Consider the following 22,854-nt stretch of genomic DNA (forward strand, 5'->3'; position numbering starts at 1 on the left):
AGGGGTGGGGTGGGGCATTACCTACAAAGTTTCATTTTCGCAAGACGAAAAAAAGTTCTGGAGATGGATGGTGGTGATGGCTGAACAACAGTGTGACCATACTTAATGCCCCTGAACTGTACATTTAAAGAAGGGATAAAATAGTAAATTTTATGTTATGTCTATTTCACAATGAGAAATAAATAGACAATAAACATAACAAACAAATAAATACAGTGAGGGCACTGTGCCGCCATTTTGGTAGTTCCTCAAAGTGTCACACACAGAGTTATTAGCACATGACCCGGCAATCCCGGCCCTTATTCCCAAAAGAACTGAAAGCATATGTGCACACAAAAGCCTGTAAAGGAATGTTTATAGCAGCCAAAAACTGGAAGCAACCCAATGGATAAGCAAAATGCACTTTACATCAAGTAGAAATAAAGAGGAATGAAGTACCATTACGTGCTACCTAGCAAGCACAGATGAACCTTTACAACATTATGCTGACTGAAAGAAGACAGACACAAAAGGCCACACGTTGTATGATTTCATTTATACGAAATGTCTAAAATGGGGAAATGGAGAAGGATAGATTAGTGGCTGCCAAGTGATGGCTGAGGGAGGGTACTACTGGGACTAACTATTAATAGGCATAGGGTTTGTTTTGGGGTGATGGGAATGTTCTTGAATTAGTAGTGATACAACATAGTAAACCACGGAAGCGCACACTTTAAAGTAGTGAATTTTAGGTTATGTGAAGTAGATCTCAATTTTAAAATGCTAGAAAAAGATAAGGAATGTAACATGAACCAGGTGCCTGGGTGGCTCAGTCGGTCAGGCATCTGCCTTTGGCTCCAGTCATGATCCTGGAGTCCAGGAATGAGTACTTGTTCAGCAAGGAAGTCTGCTTCTCCCTCTGCTACTTCTCTCTCTCTTTCTCAAATAAAAAATAAATTAAATTAAAAAAAAAAAGTAACATAAGCCATTCATATTCTGCCTCGTGGTTCGGTGATTCAAAAGCTTGTCCCTATCCATGCCTTCTCACCCTGCAAGGCAGCCTGTCCTCCTCTACCCTCTGTGTCCCCTGGCACTCTCTGGCTGCTTACCAGCCCTTCATCGCCCCCATGACTTCCCACTTTCTGACTCTTGGGCAAGGCCTGCCCCTGCCTCACCAGACCCACCCCTTTCCTGGCGGGTCTCCACTTCCCACACAGACCTACCCAGGACCGTCTGGAGGCTGAGACACCAGCCCCAAGAGTCACCCCAGATGAGCTGCCCAATGACCAGGACTGCTGTTACAAGCGTGTGTCAGCTGAGGGATTCAGTTTCACAGAGGAACTTAATTATAGCTCAGGAGTGGAGGAAGGGAGAGGAGCAGGGCAGACTTGAGGGGACACACAGGAAGCTAGCCTGCTCTGTGGCCCAGACAGCATCTGCCAGGTCGCACCAGGACTGGGATCCCACAGGAAAACAAGTATGACCCAGTCAGGCCCACAGTGACACACAGCTTATGGAAATCATCCTGTTCATAACCATGAATTCCTGGCCCCGCCATGCAACACCAGCCCATGTGCAGACCAGAGTGGTCCAGAAGAAACCTGAGATGTTAAGTCTCACTCACTCTCAGGGCCCAGATAGGCCTTTTCCTCTCCTAGCCCCATTTCGCTCTGTAAGAAGTAAAGGGGAGGCAGAGCTTATCCCTCCGAGAATACTCCATCTTCAGTTTTCTGACTCTGGGCTGTTTTTCTAGAACAGAACTGGAGCTGTCGAGGATGTTGGGAACATCCTCCCTATGCCGGACTACTATGCTCAGACCCCTGCCCACTGCCCAGCGAGGTGCCACAGAGCAGCTGCGAACATGCGGGCATCAGCAGGGCTGGGGCCACCAGACCTGTCAAACCACTTGGCCTGGGCACTGCCAGGTGGGGAAAGCAGACCAGGTGCAAGTTCATGGAAAGAGCAGAGCCTCGGCGGAGGAGCACGTCCCACTGAGACGTATATCATTTTCCCTGTTTCTGACCCTTATTCTCTAGGCTTCTGCCTGGTCGCCCTGCCTGCTCTCTGAGTGGAGATCCCGTTGCAATCTGCCACTGCCCTGACCCCCCAGCCTACGATCCAATTCCTTCTTGTTTCAGAACAGAGCCAGGGACCCAGGCCCTGCTCTCTATTATTCTTCCCAAGTACTCCCCCCAGCCCCAAGCCAAGGCACGATCCTTCCCACCTCTTCTCTGTGTACCTTTTTTTCTGAAATCATGAGAGGGTTCTCTCTAAAAACCATGAAAAGAAAGATTGTTTGGAAGGAGGAGGAGAAAAAGGCAGGGGGTAGGGAGGGAGAGCAGACAGGGAGGGGGGTTGGGAGAAATACGAATGGGGAGAAATAGGCACCTTTTTGCCCTCCGCCCTTTAAGCCATCACAGCAATGAACAGTCATACTGTCCTTCCCAAATGCACCCCTTTGGGTAAGACGCCTTTCTTTGCTCATTCACAAAGGGCAGGGAAGGTTAGAGAGCAGAAAGAAGAAACCACCTGAAAAACAGGAAAGACAAGTCCCAGAATGGAATGTTAAATAATACCCCACTTTTCAAAAAAAACCAAGTAAGTACACACATAGTAAAATCTGAAAGAACACAGACTAAAATTTACACCAGCCACTTATGGATGCCGTGATTATGTATGACTTTTAGTTCCTTCTCAGTGCTCAGCTGTATTTTCTTTCTTTTTATTGAAGTATAATTGACATACATTAGCTTCAGGTGTACAACATAATGATTCAACATTTATATCCAATGCAAAAAGATTTCTACAGTAAGTCTAGTTACCATCTGTTACCATACAAATTTACAAATAATTTTTTTCTTTTGGAGATGAGAACTTTTAAGATTACTTTCTTACCAACCTTCTAATCTGTAATACAATATTATTGACTATGCTGCATGCTATCCATTCTATCCTCATAACTTAAGTATTTTTTTCTTTTTTTAAAAAAAGATTTTATTTATTTGATACAGAGTGCATGGGAGCATGCATGAGCGGGGGAGGTGGGGGGAGAGGGAGCAGTAGACCTCCCCACTGAGCAGGGAGCCCGACGGACGATGAACAGACAGATGGATGGACCTGGGGCTCAATCTCAGGACCTGAGACGAAGGTAAGGTTAACCGACTGGGCCACCCAGGCACCCCGACTTAAGTATTTTCTAATTGTCTATTATGAATAAGCGCTATTTACCTAATTAAAACATTTTCAGATAAATTAAAAACCACACACATGGAAATGCTTGGGCCTGAGTGCCAGCTCACATTCTAAGAAACACTGCCTCCCAAACACCGGTAATCCCAGCAGCGATGGTATCTGATTAGCTTCTCAGCCCCCAGGTACAAGCTTCCAAAGATGTCTCTCACTATTACTAGCTAAAATGGTTGGCCAGGGGCAAGCTCCTCCTTCAAAACCTTCGGCGCAAGCACCCAGAAGCACCTGCTACTGTCCTCACCCATGGGACACAGTCCCCAACCCCTCCAGAGCTCACAACCCAAAGCCAGAGCCTCAGAAAGGTACAAAACCAAACACAAGGCCAGGGGCTCCTGATGGCCTCAGGTTGGAAGACTCCTCTTCCCAAGTAATTCCCAGGGGGAATTATTCCATGGGGTCCTGCAGGCCATCACTGACTATACCCAACAACCACCCCAGCCAATGCTCAGGTGGAAACAGGGCCCAACCAATAGTCTTGAAGTTCTGTTTGATCCAATCAACATTTACTGGCAACCACCCCTTGGCGGAGGTGCCCAGGGTCCAGAGACAGGCTAACAATAAAACAATCAACACCTAATGAGTGCCACAGCTGTGCTGTACCTGTATGAGCTCTTTTAATTCTCAGGTCATCCCTGAGAGGTCTCTGGTTAGTGCCCCCAAGCTACAGATGAGGAAGCTGTGAAGGCACAAAGTGACTTGCCCAAAGTTACCAGTAGAGCCAGACCTCAGCCCCACGTATTCTGGCTTTTAACCAGTACCCCGTATTCTCTCTCTCTTGTGTTCTTAGCCTCAGAAACAGCCAGTGAACTAAAAATATAAAGAGTGCCACATGCTACTTCCTGTTCTGCTCCAGGGGAGAGCTCATTCCCTTCTGAGAAGGCAAAGAAATGAGAAGGGCAACTGTCCCCTTGTCCAGGATCCCCGGGACCCACAGGTGACCAGAGGAGAGGTCATCAAAGCAAGCAGGTGAGCACAGTCCCCAGAGCCCAGCCAAGTGCACTGCTGAGATGCCGCCTCTGCCTGCCTCTGCCTCTTCTGATTCCCCATGCTCTCCCTGCACCCCAACCCCAGCCTCCAGCCAGGGAAGTGGGAGCAGAAATAAAAATAGCTCTCTAAAAATAAACCAGGGATGGCAAGGTACAAGAAAGGGGAAAAATATAAGGCCACTGCTGGTTTGAGCCCAGGGTCCTGGTGGACTAGGTAGGGCCCACGTTGCTGAGCAGGACAGGTAGCCAGAGCCCTGATTTCCCCTTCGGCCTCTGCTCACGGCCTACAGATGCACATGTGCACACATTCCAAAGAGTGACATGAGCAAGAAAAGCCAGCACTGAACTGAGAAGCACATGGGGATCAAAAGGCTTAAACCTCAGGCCATGATTTGTCAGGTGTATGACCTGAGTAAGCTGTTTAACCTCTGTGATCTACAGCTCCTCACCTGTTAAATGGGTATACCAATACCTGCTTCTTGCAGGCTGGTGTGAGGGACAGTGAGCTCATCCACGGCATGACGTCTGGCCCAAGGGAGAAGCCGAATAAAGGCAATTTCCCTTCCTTTCTTTCTCTCCGTATGTGCCTCACCAGGCCCCGTTCTCCTTCTTCTCTCCCTTCAACAGACTGAAAACAGGCTGATTAATCACTTGGATCAGAGATTGGTTTTTTTCTCCTACAAGTCCCTTCCACTCTACATGCCTGGCCCACCACCTTACTGGTTATTTCTTCTGGTTTGATGTGGGGCTGCTCACTGCCTTGAAGCAGATCCAGGGAGACACTAAATGCAGCCATTCTCAGGACCTCCTCTTCCCGCTGACCTGGAACAAGACTCTGTAGGGGGCTCTAAAGCCTGCCAACATTTGGTTCTGCTCAATGACCAACAAGACACTTTGCTGTGCTCGAAAGCAGGGAGTGTTCTTGGAAGCCAACACCAGTCTGGCCAGTCAGGCAGGTACTTTCCAAACTGGAATAATTAGATTCAACCAGCCATCCTCCTTGGGGAGGCCCTGCTATGTGGTAATCAAAGACACAGTTTTACAGACGTGGGTTCAAATTTCAGCTCTGCCATTTATTAGCTGTGCAGCTTCAGGCAGTTGTCCTAACCAGTCTGAGCCGCAGTACCCTCATCTCTAAAAGGGGTATGAGGATTCCTACCTCTCAGCATTGTGTGCGTTAAACAATGTGATGCATGAGAAGTAATTAGCACAGTGCATTCAACACGTGAGAGCCACAGCTTACTTGGCTCCTGGATAGTTACTGACTTCTGGCAGTATGAGAATGGGAAGGGGATTAGACACAGGTGAGCCTAGCTCTCAGAATCACAGTCCCAGCCTGGAATGCAGGCAATAAGGCAGTAACTCCACCATAATATACTACAGTAGGTACTAAGCCAGAGGTAGGAGAAAGGACCCTTACTAGACCCCCAGTGGAGGAAGCGGTGAGAAGGAGACATATGGAAAAGACTCTGCCAAAACCAGAAACCTCAGCTGTCTCCACTAAGCTTCAACCAAACAAAAGAGCAACAACTAGGAAAGGGGGCCTTAAGTTTCCATCTGCAGATGTCTGACTGCTGGCCCGTGAAATGACTTCCCAGACAGAGCTCTGGTGTAGGTCAATGCCAAGCCCATCCTGGGAAGCAAGCCACTTAGGCTGGCCATCCAGGCACTCTTCCATCTGACAAGCGCTCAGTGAGCACCTCTTGCCCATTAAGGAGACAGTTTCTGGGGAAATGGATCTTTGATTGTGGCTAATGAACACACGTCAGGACTGAGAACGTGACTGCACACTGCAGCTGCTCCCTTGCGACTCAACAAGGTCTCTGACTCATCAAGAACATCAGAGGAAGGACCAGTTCTTTCTCACAATGGAAACAGAAGGCAGAAAGGAGGCCAAGGTTCAGACCGCAGTCCGCAAAGAGAAAGCAGCTTAAGGACAGAAGCCCTGAGAGCACTGGAAGCAGCTCATGAGTGACATTCTTGGTTGTCTACAATGTGCCCAGGGTGCGGGTACAAAAGTGAATCAAAAACAGATTGTCCTGGGGCACCTGGGAGGCTCAGTTGGTTAAAGTGTCATGACCTTTGGTTCAGGTCATGTTCTCAGGGTCCTGGGATCAAGTCCTGCATTTGGCTCCTTGCTTGGAGGGAGTCTGCTTCCTCTTCTCCTTCCCCCTGTACATGCTCCATCTCCCTCTCTCTCTCTCAGATAAGTAAGATCTTTTAAAAACAAAAACAAAACAAAACAAAAAAACAGGGTGCCTGGGTGGCTCAGTGGGTTAAGCCTCTGCCTTCGGTTCAGCTCATGATCTCAGGGTCCTGGGATGGAGCCCCGCCATCGGGCTCTCTGCTCAGCAGCGAGCCTACTTCCCCCTCTCTCTCTCTGCCTGCCTCTCTGCCTATTTGTGATCTCTGTCTGTGAAATAAATAAATAAAACCTTTAAAACAAACAAGCAAACAAAACAAAACATGGTAGCATGTGAAAAGACAAGGCTATGCTAGGCTTGCAGGGGACCAGAGACAGGCCTTGACCTGGGTGCCGATAAACCTATTAGGTTAGGGAATGGGCTAAAGGATAGATAGAATATTTTTCTGCAGGGTGTTAGACTATGAGGATATGAAAGGCAAATTTTAAGTAGCAGTTGTAAATACACTGGGACGTTAAGATGCCGAAAAAAGAAACATCATAGAAATCATACACTGGGATAGAATATAAACAAGACTATGGGGCACCTGGGTGGCCAGAGGGTTAAGCCTCTGCCTTCAGCTCAGGTCATGATCTCAGGGTCCTGGGATTGAGCCCTGGTTGGGCTCTCTGCTCATCAGGGGCCTGCTTCCCTCTCTGCCTACTTGTGATTTCTCTCTCTCTGTCAAATAAATAAAATCTTAAAAAAAAAAAAATATATATATATACATATGTATATATATATATATAAACAAGACTAGAATAATACAAGTTTGACTGGATATGTTCTGCAGTTAAGAGAATTTATTCACCTAGTGATTTTCACTTGGGAGACAGAAATTATTATTGATCAATTTGTTTGTTACCAAGCATTTAAAATTTTTCAGTAACAATTTGATGCCATTATTTAAAGCAGGTTCTGGAAAGAGTCACCTAGGACTACAAAATGAAGGAACACAGGCAGGGAGGATTTAATCTATGGAGACAATTTGTAACTGACCCCAGATGACAATGAAGCTTACCATGAACTACCAGCAGGCTATCATTTTGGAAAGTTGCACAAGGACTATCATGGGGTCACTACCCAGGGAGAGCGTGACTTTTCAAGCTGAGCTTACTTGACCTTTTGGGATTGGGTTCTTAGAAACCCAAGTGATGCCATGAGGACCTGGAGGACGCAGAGCCCTGAGGTTGGGAGTGGGACCCTCTCAGGAGTGGGCAGATCAAGGGCTCTGAGACTAGGGGCGGGGCGGGGGGGGGCGTGGAGGTGGCCAATCTAAGGGATAACCATGTACATGCAGTGGCACCAGCTCCTGTCCTTGGTTCTCTTTTTCTGGCAACCCTCAGCCTCCTGGTTGGGCAGCTGGGGAGAAGGCAGGCTATGGGGCTGCTCCTGGGAGGAAGGGCAGGGAGGTGCTCGAGCTGTAAGAAAGAATTTCAGGTGGGCAGCCGTGGGACCCATGCTGAGTACCCCAGGAAGAGTGGAGTGGGACAAAGTAGCAGGCATGGGGGCCTGGAGGTCCTCATGGGGCTGAGAAGGAGGGTGACTGAAGTGAGGACCCCCAGAGACCCCCCCCCCAGAACTGCCTGGGGGGAGCAGAGTGGCCAACCTGCATTTCTAGGAACACCACTCCATGCCTCCATGGACAGTGGAGCTGCCTTTATTATTCAGAAAGAAAAGGTTGCTTTCTTCTCCCTCTCCTAGTATTTTAAGTTGACTATATTTACCTGCTGATGTGCCCTAGGTATGACATGACAAATATTTAATGGGAAGGAAGGAATTGAGGAACACAGGCATAAAGGCTGAGAGAGGGTGTGAAGAGGAGGAAAGAAGGGAAGAGGCTTAGAGCCAGGTAAAGGGAGAGATTTTACAGTTCTTCAGGGTCAACAGTGATCTGGCCCCATCAATTCTCTGACCTCATCTCATCACCTTCTAGGCTCTTCTCTCCTCATTCTGCTCCAGCCACTGTGGTCTCCTGATTATTCTCCAAACACACCAGCCATGTTCCTGCTTCAGAGTCTTTGCACTTGCTTTCCCTCTGCTTGTAAGGATCTTTCCACACATGGCTCATTCTTCTCTTTGAGATCAAATATTACCTTCTCAGTGAGACTGTCCTCAAGCCCTCTATTTAAAAGTAATACTACTCTTTCCTGCCTTTTAAGAAAGACTTTATTTATGTATTTATTTATTAGAGAGAGAGAAAGAGTGTGTGCACACGAATGGTGGGGGGGGGCAGAATCTTAACCAGACTCCAGAGTGCGACAACAGGCTCAATCTCACGACCCTGAGATCATGACCTGAGCCGAAACCAAGGGTCAGACACTTAACCAACTGAGCCACTGAGGCGCCCCTTGTTTTATTTTTTAAGTCTGCTCCACGCTGAGCTTGAACTTATATGACACTGAGATCATGACCTGATCTAAAACCAAGAGTCAGACACTTAACTGAGCCACCCAGGCACCCCCTCCTACTTTATTTTTTGATACAGCATTTACCATCATCTGACATGCTAACTACCTAATTCTGGCTCTCTCCTGGTTCCTGACCATAATGACCATGAAAGCACAAGACTTTTTCTATCTGCTTTGTTTACTTCTTCAGCCCCAACGCCTAGCACATAGGAGGTACCCCATAACTGCACATTAATGAGTGGAAGATGGAAGTGGGGTCAGATTTACACTAATCCTGGATCCTCAACAGTCTGAAAGAAACCCCCTCTTACTCAACTGACTGAAGATGTGGGGTGACTTCCAAAAGCAAGGATCAGATACTACCTGTGGCCTTTACTTTTACTCCCAAGAACTCCCTAAAAGGTCCCCTCAAAGAACAAACTGCTTCAAAGATTAGTCTAAGAAAGGGCAGGACCTAGAATCTTGCAACAGGGGTGCTCTAAGACTTGAAACAAGAGTGAGGACCAGCCAAGTCACCCCCTGGGCCTGGCGGCAAATGAGCCTTGGAGTGGTTTCCTATTGCCACTGCTACAAATTACTACAAACGTAGTGGCTTCAAACAAAACATATTTATTCTTTTATAGCTCAAAGTCCAAAATTGGTTTCACTCCAAAATCAAGGTATTGGCAAGGCCAAGCGTCCTCCAGAGGCTCTCGGGGAGTGCTTGTTTCCTTGCCTTTTCCAGCTCCTAGAGCTGCATTCCTCACGTTCCCTGGCCTCTTCCTCCATCTTCAAAGCCCGTGGGGTAGCAGCCTGCAGTCCCAATGTCCTCTTCTATATCAAATCTCCCTTTGCCATCCTCTTCACTGGACACCCGTGACTGCATTTAGGGCCCACTCAGATAATCCAGGATAATCTCCCCATCGCGAGATCCTTAAATTAATCGCCTTGGCCAAGTCCATTTTGCCATATAAGGTAGCATCCACAGGTCATAGGGGTTACGGCCTACATACATTTGGGGACCATGACCCAGTCTACCACCATGGCAGATAGATTGCAAGAGTGTGGAAGAAACAGAGTTCAGACCTCTGGTCTACATGAAAGACCAGAGCAGGAATCTTGGCAGTGTCCTGGGCCAGGGGCTTTCTTTTGCTATCATTGCTTGCTATTATCTCCGGGGTGGGGAATTAATTTCTTGGAACTGAGCATTTTAGCCTTTGGTGGGCCTCCTTGGAGATCTACCCTGTAAGAGTCGTCTGCAGTCTGCAGCCTCCAATGGACCACACAGGAGTGCATCCCAAGATGCAAGTGCTGAGGGCCCAGGGGAAGCCACCGGGATCTCTGGGCTCTCCTGAAGGCTTTTGCAGGAGGGGAAGCTGGAAAGAAATGGTCTGGACCAGACAGACAAACTCACGATCAGCGATGGCAGGTAAGCCTTCTTTCATGAGAACTGCCTTCGGTAGAGGGTTCTGAGAACCCCTGTGGCTTCCGCGAGGGGAGGAAGACTGCTGTGATCAGAGCAGCTGATCAGCTGGTAATGTCTGATGTCAGGAACAGACAGGTTAATGGCAGTCTACCTGTGACATCAACTCTCACCTCTGAGAGCTATAGGAAGATGGTTTTGGCACAGACACTGAAATATTTGGATAAGCAAGCCACGACAAACACAGCCACTCCGGGACCTTGCTTTACACCTTGGGCACTGTCCCTCTGTTGCATAGATGTCATATGGCTTCTTACTGAGTTGGAACATGCCATCTCACTGTGAATTATTTCACTCCTCCCCAAAGCCCTCAAGGGCTCAGTGAGATGATTAAGGAGACTTTTCCAGTGTAAGAACTGCATGCTTCCCGTATTGGTTCTATTGATGTCATGTTCAACAGGGGACCCAGCTGGCCAGAAATATTTAGTGGGAAAATCAATGGAGCAGTGGCTGTCAACCAGGGGTGATTCTGCCCCGTATTGGGGGATGTGGCAATGTCTGAAGACATTCTTGGTTTTCACAACTGGTGCAGGGAAGGGAGGCAGAAGCAGGGGAGGGTTGCTATTAACATCTAGTGGGTCCGAGCCAGGAATGATGCTAAACATCCCACAACACACAGCCTACTCAATGAAAAATTCCCCAGCCCAAAACATCTATAGCACTGGAGGTGAAGAGAGTGAGAGACACAAACAAGGCAATGCTGGAAGCAACAAAGGGACACTGAGGAAAGTGTACCTTCTTTGCTTGTTTGGGAAAGGGGATGAGAGGTAAAGCTCTGGGTTCTGGCAGAGTGAAGGAAGGCCTGTTTCTGAGGAGCGAGTGGGCCCACAGACTGTTGGACATGTAGGGTGGCCTGCTTGGCTACACCTGCCACTGGGAGAGCAAAGTTGGCCTGGACTTCCACAGGAGTGGAAGCCAAAGAACTGTGTGCCTCTGAGGTTACAACTCTTGGATGAAGGAAGTGCCAAGAGCAGTACTAAGACAAGGATCAAGGAGTTACAGACAATTGCAAATGAGGGCAATGAAAATCTGCTTTGAGGCACCTATTGGCCTAACAGTAGAGGAATGAACTTAAGCACGAAGTGGTTTTCCCACAACACAGGGAGCCTCTCCCTCCAATGTCCTCCCCATGGGAGAACTCTTTCACAGGTGTGGCACTATGAGCTGTGGAGAATTCGCCAATGATCTCTGGAGAGCTGTGGAGATTATGACAAGGCGGAGTGGAAGGCAGGCTTTGAAGATTGGACTAAAAAAAAAAATAACATAACATAACATAACATAACCATAATATAACAAAATAAAATAAAAAAGGGGTGTCATGTTGCACTGCCCAGAACACCCAACTGTTGAAGAGAACCTGGAGGCTCCCCACACTGAGGACCTCAGGGCCACGCTGGTAATCAGGGAAGGAACTGCTGGATGAGACAATAAAAACTGACTTTGTTAAATCATGACCCTTAAGTATGTGTCTTTTAAATATCTTTGTAAGGAGAGTCATATGGTTGTCTCAAGAAAAATTGTGGGACTGAGTTGCAAGATAGTCATTTTCTTCTTGAAACATTTTTACTTCAAAGAAAAGAGTAACACATTATAATTATTTAGACTTTGAGTATTTGACAGACTTTTTCTTGGAAAGGGAGATTCAAATAAAAAGCCTGACAGTATGGGGGGGGCACCTGGGTGGCTCAGTGGGTTATGTGTCCTATTTCTGGTTTCGGCCTGGGTCATGATCTCAGGGTTATGGGATAGAGCCCTGTGGCAGGCTCCACACTCAGTGGGGAGTTGGCTTGACATTCTCTTTCTCCCTTTCCCTTTGCCCCTCCCCACACACATACACCTGTGCTCTCTCTCAAAAAATAAAATCTTTAAGCAAACAAACAAAAAACCAACCAAACAAAAAAACCTGAAAGTATGTTACCAGTGATAAAAATCAAGCTTTCAAGAGAAAATCCAAATTATGGAAAACTTGTATCTACCACTCTGAGCTTAACAGCTTCTCAACACTTGAATGCCTTTCTGTTGAGATCAGTGGTATTAATATGATTTATTGATACTGTAAAATGAAGTATGTCAACATTTAGAAGATTTATGTGACTTAGTGAACCAATATTTTCTGGTGACCAACTTAAAGTAAAAGATCCATTCAAAGCACAAGAGGAACCCATGGATTTTAATGTTATAGTATGAAAACTCAGTTGGTAAGGTTTCAGACTCCACACTCCAACTACCCTTTAAGAAACTACCATTTGTCCTATTTTGGTATTGTATCAAAGAAGAATATCCACAATTATCTGCAAAAGCTGTTAAAAGCTATCTCAAGAACCTATCAGTGTGAGGCCAGATTTTTTTCATGGCCTTCAAATAAAACAACATATCTCAAGAGACCAAAGCAGACTGAAGTAGTTATGAGAATCCAGCTGTCTTCTGTTAAACCAGACATTAAGAGATTGCCAAAAATGTAAAACAATGCCACTTCTCTCAAATCTGTTTTGGAAAATAACCATTTTTTCTTAAACATGTCATTTGTGGTAAATGTAATGGGTTTATTATATTAAATGGATTAATAAGTTAGTAATTAAAAAAAATATTTCTCAGTTTTTAGTTTCTACTAAGATAAATAAAAGTTCTTGTGCCCCTAATAATTTTCAAGATTGTAAAAGGGTCTTGAGGTCAAAAGGTTTGAGAATCATTGTTTATGGCGTTTATGATGTTTATGACATTCATTATTTATGACAGCTCAACAGCTGACTTCAGGGGCGCCTGGGTGGCTCAGTTGGTTAAGTATCTGCCTTCAGCTTAGGTCATGATCCCAGGGTCCTGGGATCAAGCCCTGTGTCAAGCTCCCTGCTCAGCGGGGAGCCTACTTCTCTCTCTGCCTGTAGCTCCCCCTGCTTGTGTTCGTGTTCTCTCTCTAGCAAATAAATATATAAAAATCTTAAAACAAAACCACTGAGGTGCCTGAGTGGCTCAGGTTGTGATCCAGGCATCTTGGGATCAAGCCCGGCATCAGTCTCCCTGCTCAGCAGGGAGGCTGCTTCTCCCTCTCCCTCTGCCAGCCACTTTGCCTACTTGTGCTGTTTCTCTGTCAAATAAATAAATAAAATCTTAAAAAAAAAAAAAAAAAAAGACCTCAAAATAAACCAACTTTCTTTCAAGGCCCAATCTGAAACCCAGTTTCTTCAGGAACAAAGCTGATCCAAAGTAATGATCAGCTCCTCTAAATGAGTATCCCTGCCATTATCCTCATACCCACCAGCTCTCTTCATATTTTCAAAATCTTTTTGTGCATATGTCTTTTCTCCCCAGCCGGACTCCACACCCTTGGTGGGGAGGGAGGGGGAGCAGCCAAGGACTGTATCTGAAACATCGGTCACAGGACCTGACCTTAGATGGGAAAGACGAAGATAAGGAACACACCACAGACTTCTGAGATTAGCACTGAAAAATCTGATAACGCCCCAGGCTCACCTTTGCCAGTGGAAACTAAGAAGGAAAACTTCTGTCTGGGACTGGGAGCTCAAAGCTCAGGGATAAACTGGACAAGTGAACTCTGGACATGTGGCTCTGTGGCCAGCTGCTGCTGGAACAAATGACAAAGCCATGAACTCAGTGGCTCTCCCTTCTACCTGATCCCCTCTCAGGGAACCTCAGCGGCCTCCCACACCCCCCTTCAACCTCATTCACATTTCCTTCAGAGGAAGGACTGGGCATGGGTTTGACAACCAGAGGGGCCCCTGCCTGAGGCCTTCCTGCAAGATCCACAAACGAGCTGGCCCCCACAGACAGACATGTGGGCTCAGCACCCTGTTTGGCAACAGGAAAACCCACAGCATGTTAAAGGCAGAGAAAGGGAAGTGAAGCCCATAAACAGCTGCTGGAACCACTGAACTTCAGAGATTAAAACAAATCAGACAGGAGCCCATGTTTCCCCTGGCCCCCAGCAGGGACCTCCCCACAGCCCGGGCCGCCCAGATAGCTGAGACAATGAACATCGAGTTCCCTGCAGCTCCCCTTCTGAGAGTTTATAAAATCTGCCAGGCATCCTGAGAACAAACAGGGAAACAGTGATGAGAGGCCGACCACATTGTTCAGACACTGGTGTGGACCTGCCATGCCAGCAGAGATGGAAGGAAAAACTCTTGTGTATTATGCCCAGATCTCATGTGTGCCAACAAACTTTGGACCCATCAGGCAGGGAATGAATTTGTTTTTTTTCCTATCATCATTTCCCAAGTGTCTAGTACTGTGCCTGGTACCCAGCAGACACTCAGGAATGCCTGCTGCATAAATGAAAGAGAATGAAAAGCACCAATTTTGTGGCCTGGCACCCATATGGATAGAGAAGAAAAGTTTGTGCACTGATTCATTCAACAAATATTTAGAATCTCCTCAGCACTAGGCAGTCCTAGACACAACAGGAAATAAAATAAGTCCCTGACCTTTGTGGATTTTATGTTTCAGTGGGTGCAAAGGTGAGGCAATATCAACACTCCCCAAAAAACTACATAAGCCATAGACATTTAATAATTATTTAATAAGCGCCCACTATGTGGAAGCAACGAGTACCACATGTTATGACAGGCACCTGGGATCTGGGAACTCAGCCCTAGTGAAACTTCCATCTTTTAGGCCAGGATCCTAAACCTGGGATGTCTCAGTTGGTCGTCAGAGGTCCTGTGTAAGGAAAACGGGATTACCTCTTTGGCGCATCTGTCCTCATCTATCGGTGAACAGAAGCCACTGCGTGAGTACCACGTGCATGCCCAAAACGCCACACAATGCTGCAGAACAGAAAGAAACCCAACATCTTTAGTGGAGAGGCACTGGGGTCAGAAAAGTAGCATTCATGTTTTAAGTAAACACGAGGGCTCCAAAACTGCTCTTAGATAAGCGGGCTCTTTCTTTGTCTCTCATAGACACACACACAGCCTGAGATGTTATGCTGAGCCTGAGTCAGCAAATATTTCCCGATCCTGGAAGGAGTCTGCTCATTTCTCAGTAAGCAGACAACAGCTTTGCTCATTTTCCCTGGGCGAGGTAAAAGGAGCTGGCCAAGGGAAGAAGGGACCTGGAGCCCAACAGCCTCCACAGGTGGCAGCTCAGAAATGGAGATGCCCTGAGTCATGCTTGAGTCCTTGACCAAAGCCCTGTGGCAGGAAGACTAGAGTCACACCCGAATCACCCGCCTCAGAGCCACAGAGGAACCATCTGCCAAGAAGAAGACCCACATGGCTGAAACCTGATGCAAGGGGCCATCTCCTCCCTCCCAGGTTTGAGCAAGCACCCAGCTCTCCTCTGACTTGGTGAAACACAGCTGCTGCAAAGGGCTCCTCCCCCTGGATCCAAAGGCACAGCAAAATACTCAGGAACATCAGACCACCCCCAAGCAGAAGCTGCCATGCCATGTACAACAACGTGGCAAAGACGAGGGCACTGCACACAGAACTTCTAACATGACACAAGCCAGAGCCTGGAGGGACAGACAAACTTCATGGAGACACTGTGCGGGGAGGAAGAAGAGAGTGATCCCATCGTGGACAGTGCAGGGCAGTGAGGCAACTCCTGGTACCTGCAGGCCCAGCTCAGGCATGGGTAGTGGGCCCTGCAACTGGGCTCCCCAGCCAGCAGGGACCACCCGGGGAGGTGGGCCGCAATGATGGGCTCTACAGCTGAGGCCTTTAGAAGCAACAGGTCCGACTCCTCCTGAGAGAGAGGACATGCCGGGATCTGCAGGGCCTCAGGACAGCTTGCACAACAGCCAGAACAGGAGCACTCTATCGAGAGCAGAGGCCTACCTGCTGCCCAGGCCAGCGTGCAACTCTGGCTGGCCTCTATCAAGCCCTGAGGGACCACAGGTGGGGTAAGGGCCATTCTTCTGGAACAGGTAGAGGCCTACACCAAAGGAGGAAAACAGTAGCGGAGAAGCAAGAAGAAATAGCCAAACAAAAAGAACTAAGGAGCTGATGGACTACACCCTCTGTAGAATAATGTCAGGGACCTGTCTGCCCACACCTCTGAAAAAGAGAGAAGGCTGACCCAAACTCTGCAAAACTCTACTGAATGGAAACTTGGTCACTGATAACCCTGACCACCGCCAAGGCCACAGGGTGGACAGATGGCAAGAAGCTTACCAGCCAGAGCTGGTGGTGCCAAAGCTGTTCCATAAGGACTGGGCTTGACCTCTTCTTAAGCGCCTCTCACCTGCTGCCTCAGTGGAGAGTACTAATGGGTAAGCAAAGACAGAGGAGCAGAAAACCTCTCGAAAGAGTCAGGTAAAGTCCTTGGGAGTCAGACTGGACTAACTTACTGCCAAACACATGACTTCACCTTCATCAGAATGATGCACTATAACTCTGGAGGGATGCTTTATGTAAGAACATGGGACCCCTTTTGGTCCATTCTATCCATATCCCACCCAGGCACTGCTCAGGGAAGGATTCAGGGGTCAATGGAGAGGGGAGAGGCTCAGACATCCACAGTCCTATTCCTTTCACAGAAAAAGGTCAGTACACAAGAGGGCTCCCAAACTTTTAAGTCTGGCCTAAGCTGGCTCACTTGGCTCTCCACCACAGTTCCTGAAGGTTGCCAATTCTGTGTCCAATTCTGGCTCAAAGACAGCACGATCCTCAAAAGAGGAGACCTAGAAACCCGGAGCCAGGTGAAACAGGGCTTCACTTCTAAATGTGAGAGTGGGTCATGCTTTCAGAATCCTCCAAGATCAGTCTGGCCAGAAACAGGATATTTTATTTCCTAAAAATCTCTCCAGGGGACCAATGCCAAATAAAGGAGCTCAAATTGAAGGCATCTGAAAAGAACTTTCTGCCTGACAAGAAGGTTAAACCCCCAGACACACCAGGAAGGCGGTGGGCTTTCTGGCCCCAGAGAAGATATCTCTGTGAGCGGCCAGAAACATTGACACCGTCCATCTAACGCAGCCCCACCAACTCCCCAGGCAGATATCCACCTGACAGGGCAAAGGGACCAGAACTTAGGGGTCAGGCTTCCTCCTGGATCCACAAGAAATTAAGCTCTCAAGGAAAACGGGAGGGAGAAGAACCTTCAAGAGAACCTACTCATCAGAGGCCCTAACATTCAGTGGATTAGAGATACATGAGTGAAAATCAGAAGCTGATTCAGGTGACCAGTAACAAATGGGACAGATGCCTGCCAGCCCCAGGGCTATCAGGCTAGCAATCTATTTCAAAACTCAAGTAGAAAAAAAATGTCTTGGAGCCAGTACAGAGGAAAAAGGTTATGGGATTCTTTGGGACACAACTTCTGGAGACTCCTCTTAGCTTTTGGGGATGGGGCAAAGGGTGAAGGGTGGGAGTGAGGCCAGAGATAATCTGGAGTATCATGGTGTAACTGTGCTTGGTACATCCAGAGTGGAAAGACAGAGAGCCCTGTTTCCTGGAAGGGGAAAAGAGTTGGATGAGGCCTCCAGCTACCCTTGGCACACACCCAAGTCAGCGGCTGCTCTCTCCCCAAGGGTTCCTGGAAGTCAACAGACCCATAAAGGGGAAGTATTAAAGCTGAGATTAGAATGGTCTACAAACTGGACACCATCCCTGATGCAACACCCGAGTAAATTATCCCACACAGACATGCCTGCTACTTACCTCAGCTCTTACTTTAATCAGGGGCTGGACATCCTCCCAACACCCCCCCCCAGGGGTATCTCAGTAGCAAATTAAGGGAAAGCAGAGTAGTGTGTGGAGCTAATGCTTCTCCCTGAAATAGAGGTAAGGGACTGGAAGGGAATAAGAGGCAGCTGACAGGAAATTAGAGAGAGAGGCAAAAATTGGGCCTCTAAGGGTAGCCAGGGTAGAAGGGGCTTAGGTAGACAGGGATTGCTGGCAAAGGACAGAAAAAGCCTAATAACACCGCAAAGATGACCGGGAGCCATAATGCTGAGAAGGGCCAGGCAATGGGGGGAGGAAGGGACAAGGACGGAAAAAGAGAGCAAAGACCAGTCAAGGGTGGGAGGACGAAGGCAAGAGGTAACGAGAGGGACAGAGAAGATTCCCCCAAGGAGACCCTGGGGAGAAGGGGCAATGGATTTGGAGACACCAGGGAAGAGATGAAGGAAGAGGTCAGAGACAACAGTAGGGAACGAGAGAGGACCCCGAGCCTTAGACCCGACTCTCGGGTCTCGGCCACAGAAGTGGGAGGAGACGGAGCCACTAGGCCCAAGAGGGGGCACAGAGTAGGGTGGGGGAGGCCCGCGGTTCGGGCTCAGTGATGGGGTTCCAAAAGGCCGGGGGCTCAAGGGCGGCGGGGCGCCAGGAGACCCACAAACCACCGCGGACCGGCCGGGGCCGGGGTGTCGGGAAGCCGCAGCTGCTCCGCCGCGGACCCCTGCCGCTCCCCCCATTCCACTCCCCGCCGGGCCTCGCGCCCGGGCCCCGCCGGCCGCCTCAGCCCGGGCCAGCCGCCTCCTTCTGCCGCCCGCCTACTGCTTCCCCCGACCCGGGCTGACCTGTTCTGGCCGTCTCCCGGGCCGCCGCTGCCGTCCCGCAGGCTCCGCAGTATCCTCCGAAGCCTGCCAAAACTTTTCCCATTAATCCCCAGCTCAGCGGCGGCTGCGGCGTCACACGCTGCGCGGCCCAGCCCCGCCCCCACTATCCTGACGTCACCGCGCACCTCAGCCCCCTCCCTTCTCTCCACGCCCCCTTCCGCCCCGACCGGGGCCAATCACAGAGCCTCCTGGAGACTCCTCTGATTCTGCACTCCGCCCACCGCACGCTCCGCAGGGCCCGCCTGCAGCGCCCTCTGGTGCGGGATGCGGGCGCGGCGGCTGAAGGAGGAGCAGGAGGGGATGTTCCAGGGCCAGTAAAACAAGTCCAGCAAGTATCACAAAAGGGAATTTAAAGCTGGAAAGGAATTTAGAGGGCGTCTAATACAGCCTAATACAGCCTCCACGTCTTTGCAGTGAAGAAACAGTCCCAGAGAAGGTGAGTGACTTGCAGTTAGAAGCAACGCCGAGGTTAGAACCTGGGTCTCCAAACCACGCTGAAGGAGTCAATGTTGCCTGAAATTTTAATGAAAGGGTTTTCTCCCGCTACAGGCTTCTGCAACTAGAAATTTATGGTTATGGAGTTTTTACCTATCTTCTTGAATATCCAGCTAAACTGGGAGCATTCTCCTTACTGTTGTAGCAAATTCTGCTCTTGCTTCCTAAACTAGTTTTTTGAGACCTGGAAGAGTCCTGTTATCCCAAACCTGTGCCTTCAGATATACTGTGAAAAGATACCTAGCAGCTAGTAGGCAGTATGGGAGAAGTTGGGTTTGTCATCTAGTGACCAACAAAACTTGATTCATAGGTATACCAGCAATGTGTAACTCCCTTCTCAACACCACCCTTAAAGTTAAGGTTACCCCTTCCCTCTCAAATACATTCCTCTGGCCACACCCTCAGATATCTGGATGATAGAACCCTGAGTGATTTTTTTTTTTTCCTGCTTCTCTCTCTCTCTCTTTGGTACTTTTTGATATAAATGTGCATTACTTTGTAATGTGCATTCAGACGTCAACCTCCTTGCCCTTCGCGACTGGGTACTTTTTGATATAAATGTGCATTACTTTGTAATGTGCATTCAGACGTCAACCTCCTTGCCCTTCGCGACTGAAGTAAGAGTGAATCATGGAGGTCAAAGCCTTCCCTAGATTTCTGCCAGTTTCCGGGGGTTTGTGTTCTAAATCTCAATGCCTTCAGGCTCTTGTTTCTGCCAGGCTGTTGTAGTGCCACGGTTCAAAAATGCAGAGATGAAGCTCAGCCCTTCCTGAGGACTGCCCACGTATCTTCCCACACAAAACATTCATGGGTAGAGAAGACATTCTGATGCTCTGAGCCGCACAGCAGGGTCCCATGATGCACTGCAAACAGTTGAGGCTCACACACCAGACATTCTTTAGAGTCTTTTCTGAACAATGCTTTTGAGGTTTTCTAACTGGCCCTTCACTGCTTAGGGTCTTGCCTTCTCCCAGATCACTACCTCCCCTCCCTGCCGGACCATTCTCTCCTCTATCCCACCCTCTCTGGAGAAATTCTTCCTGATTTCCAGGCAGATAGATACAACTTAACCCTATTCTTCATTGCTAGGGTTCCCGCTAACACTCGTGCCCTAAAGATCTTCCTTTGTACCACTAAGAGTCTTATTTCTCCTAAAAAAATAGCTCCCTTCCTAAGAGAAATTCTGGGAGTGTTCTCAAGATACTACATTTTCCACCTCATTTCATATTTATATTTAAAAGATATATAGAAAAAGAATAATATATTTAATAAGTAGGCATTTAATATTGAGGCCACATAATTCCATTGCTCATTGCAATATTATTTAAAAAACAAAAACCTGGGGGCTAAGGTCATTGTCATCAACAGAGAAATGTTTAGCAAATAATGTTGTATGCTCCTGATGGAATAGTATGCTCTGCATAGTTGGTAAAAAAAAAATAAGGGTGGGGGAAGGAATGATATCATATGATATTAGTGGGAAAAGGCAAAATCTGATGAGATATAAATAGCATGTATAGCTATGTATACTGTTTGGGAAACAAAAAAAGGATAGAAAAAAACTGAGAGGAGGGGCACCTGAGTGGCTCAGTCGTTAAGCATCTGCCTTTGGCTGGGTTCATGATCCCAGGGTCCTGGGATTGAGCCCCACATTGGGCTCCCTGCTCAGCTGGGAGTCTGCTTCTCCCTCTCCCACTCCCCTTGCTTGTGTTCCTCTCTCTCTGTGTCTCTTTCTGTCAAATACATAATAAATAAAATCTTCAAAAAAAATTGAAAGGAAACACAATATCTTGTCAGCAGTTGTCTTTGGGTTGTGTTTCTAGGAGTTACTATCTTTCCACATTTTTATTCTGAGCATGTCTTTTTCATAATGCAAACATGGTTGGGTTTTTGTTGTTGTTGTTGTTATTGTTAACATATAACGTATTACTTGCCCCAGGGCTACAGGTCTGTGAATCATCAAGTTTACACATTTCACAGCACTTACCATAGCACATACCCTCCCCAATGTCCATAACCCAACCACCCTTTCCCTACCCCTGCCACCGACCAGCAACCATCAGTTTGCTTCATGAGATTAAGAGTCTCTTGTCGTTTGTCTCCGTCTCGATCCCATTTTTCATTTTTTCCTCCCCTACACCCCAAACCCCTCACTTTGCCTCTCAAACTCCTCATATCAGGGAGATCATATGATAATTGTCTTTCTCTGATTGACTTATTTCACTCAGCGTAATACCTCCTAGTTCCATTCATGTCATTGCAAATGGCAAGATTTCATTTCTTTTGATGGCTGCATAGTATTCCATTGTGTGTATATATACCACTTCTTCTTTATCCATTCATCAGTTCATGGTCATCTAGGTCATCTCGGTTCTTTCCATAGCTTGGCTGTTGTGGACACTGCTGCTATGAACATTCAGGTGCACATGCCCCTTCGGATCACTGCATTTGTATCTTTAGGGTAAATACCCAGTAGTGTGGTTGCTCAGTCATAGGGCAGCTCTATTTTCAGCTTTTTGAGGAACCTCCATACTGTTTTTCAGAGTGGCTGCACTAGCTTGCATTCCCACCAACAGTGTAGGAGAGTTCCCCTTTCTCCACATCCTCACCAACATCTGTCATTTCCTGACTTGTTAATTTTAGCCATTCTGACTGGTGTGAGCTGGTATCTCATTGTAGTTTTGATTTGTATTTCCCTGATGCTGAGTGAGCACTTTTTCATATGTCTGTTGGCCATCTGGATGTCTTCTTTGCAGAAATGTCTGTTCATGTCTTCTTCCCATTTCTTGATTGGATTATTTGTTCTTTGGGTGTTGAATTTGATAAATTCTTTATAGATTTTGGATACTAGCCCTTTATCTGATATGTCATTTACGAATATCTTCTCCCATTCTGTCAGTTGTCTTTTGGTTTTGTCGACTATTTCTTTTGCCATGCAAAAAGCTTTTGATCTTGATGAAGTCCCACTAGTTCATTTTTGCCCTTGCTTCCCTTGCCTTTGGTGATGTTTCTAAAAAGAAGTTGCTGAGGCTGAGGTCAAAGAGGTTGCTGCCTGTATTCTCCTCAAGGATTGCGATGGATTTTTGTCTCACATTGAGGTCCTTCATCCATTTTGAGTCTATTTTTGTGTGTGGTGTAAGGAAATGGTCCAGTTTCATTCTTCTGCATGTGGCTGTCCAATTTTCCCAACACCACTTGTTGAAGAGACTGTCTTTTTTCCACTGGACATTCTTTCCTGCTGTGTTAATAATGATTAGTTGACCATAGAGTTGAGGGTCCATTTCTGGGCTCTCTATTCTATTCCATTGATCTTTGTGCCAGTACCATACTGTCTTGATGATTACAGCTTTATAATAGAGCTTGAAGTCTGGAATTGTGATGCCACCTACTTTGGCTTTCTTTTTCAACCTTCCTCTGGCTATTCAGGTTCTTTTCTGGTTCCATATAAACTTTAGGATTATTTGTTCCATTTCTTTGAAAAAAAATAGATGGTATTTTGATAGGGATTGTGTTAAATGTGTAGATTGCTTAAGGTAGCACCAACATTTTCACAATATTTGTTCTTCCAATC

General features: G+C 47.4%; 1 protein-coding gene across 1 annotated transcript in view; it reads right to left on the reverse strand.

The window, feature by feature from the left end:
- PPARD (peroxisome proliferator activated receptor delta) overlaps positions 1 to 18,863 on the reverse strand; it is an 80,310-nt gene extending 61,447 nt beyond the window's left edge. Inside the window, exons 1-2 of the mRNA XM_044254859.1 lie at positions 18,750 to 18,863; positions 14,968 to 15,051 (exon numbers count right to left, since the gene is read on the reverse strand). The gene's annotated coding sequence lies outside the window, so the exon portion shown is untranslated. The remainder of the gene's footprint in view (positions 1 to 14,967; positions 15,052 to 18,749) is intronic.
- Positions 18,864 to 22,854: the final 3,991 nt, after the last annotated feature.

The sequence above is a fragment of the Neovison vison genome, chromosome 1 (genome assembly GCF_020171115.1).
Source record: "Neovison vison isolate M4711 chromosome 1, ASM_NN_V1, whole genome shotgun sequence".
NCBI lineage: Eukaryota > Metazoa > Chordata > Mammalia > Carnivora > Mustelidae > Neogale > Neogale vison.